Source organism: Atta colombica, unplaced genomic scaffold (assembly GCF_001594045.1).
Source record: "Atta colombica isolate Treedump-2 unplaced genomic scaffold, Acol1.0 scaffold48, whole genome shotgun sequence".
Taxonomy (NCBI): Eukaryota; Metazoa; Arthropoda; class Insecta; order Hymenoptera; family Formicidae; genus Atta; species Atta colombica.
The window spans coordinates 288,417-290,160 of record NW_017259537.1 but is presented as its reverse complement, the minus strand read 5'-3'; the positions used below and the strand labels follow the sequence as shown (position 1 = coordinate 290,160).

The 1,744-nt window shown below is 30.6% G+C and overlaps 1 pseudogene; it reads left to right on the top strand.

Annotated features, from left to right (window-relative positions):
* Positions 1-1,046: 1,046 nt before the first annotated feature.
* The window catches only part of LOC108691630, a 1,363-nt pseudogene continuing 665 nt past the window's right edge, over positions 1,047-1,744 (top strand).

Below are 1,744 nucleotides of genomic sequence, written 5' to 3'. Positions count from 1 at the left end.
CGTATCACCTTCTAAGATGAGACAAATAGAGCATGCTCTTAATTGATCCATAGAGTATGCTCTAACGTGACGCGATCATCTAGTCGCCATATTGGTTCCAGTGACGCGAATGTATTGGAGCTTGGAGCGTGTTGAACATATTGAAGCGTGTGACGCAACAAACCTTTTAAAATAGCCGATTGTATTACTAAAAAATGAATTTTATGAAACTATTAAAACATGAAAAAGGTTAAGAACAACTTATCGAAATCGATCCTAAAGTGAAAATAATGCAACGTAAAATATATAATGGAAAAAGTGTGAAGTTTGCTAATTTATATTTGCGATCAGATTAACTTATATATATCACACTAACTTATAAATCACACCTTTTGGATGTAGATTGAAAATATCAACACATAAGCATTATGAACTTTTTATAAATAAATTTTATAATATTTTGGGGTTTATTTAATATTTCCGGATTTTTTATTTAGGCCTAATTTTACAATTCACTCGGTTAATTTTTAACCGAGGTTTAACCGAGGTTATTTTTCATTTTTTTTTCAATTCTAGCATTAAAAGAGATGAAGAATAAATTAAATCTCAGTTAAGAGTTAATCATGAGTTATGAAACTGCCCTATTTTTTAGCACATATATGTATAACAATTTTTGCATACGAAAATGACAGTTTCTCGATTATGATTAATCGATTGTATACAGAATTGCAGCTATTTATGCACGATCCATTTGATAAATTTAGGCATTTCTGCATGTCACCAGCAGATAAAAAAGCAATGAAAAAGCAAGAAATGACGCTAGAAATCAATGCGAGATCTCCGATGAAGAAAGAATTGACCAATCGCAATGATCATGTGATCAAATTGTTCAAATGTGATTTGTTAATTTTTTCTGTCCGAGATCTTGGACCGATTCTAACATCGTGGACATCGGACTTAAGCGTGTCGTGTAGCAGAGATCATGTAGACTCGGCATTAGTTACAGTGCTATCAACCTTGTTACTAAAAAGATAATTTTCGACACAGCTTTCAGAATACAACCATTCACAATTAGAATTCTCGAGTGTAATTGGTCAAATTATTGGCACTCCAGTCTTTATCGGTTGATGCATGGTCCGGCAAGAAAAGAATTGTCAAAAGCAATCAAAAGTTTTAAACCGTAAATGTGTTCTTATAGCTTATTTAGATTTTGGATTTCCGAAAAATATTGAATGAGAATAAACGTGAAATGGCAACAGAAAAAGATTTGATAAATGGTATTTAATCATGTAAATTATTGTATGTTTATAAATATTTTACAGTCAAGAAAATTACGAAATTATTGACATGTATAAATCTACCATCTTTATATTTCGTATCACGACAATAAACTATATGATTCGAGTAACAATACTTTGTACTATTTTATATAGAAAATATTTTTATTTTTTCATTCTTCGCTTACACACTTTCTATCCATTTATTGCATCATATGATATCTGATTAGATTTTCTTATTATCATTCATTGTGTATCTATGAAAAATAAAAGACAATACTTTACTTATATTTTGAATTTGTAGCTGTACGAGAATCCCTAAAGGCTGATGGAAATCTTGATCGAATGAAAGCAGAAATGCGTACAGAAGTAATAAAATTGCTCGATTATTCTAGCAAGGAGAATAAATCAAATACTATCAAACCTTCACACGATATTGTTTTTCTCAATGAACTTGTCCGAGAATATCTGGATTGGATGGGTTATAA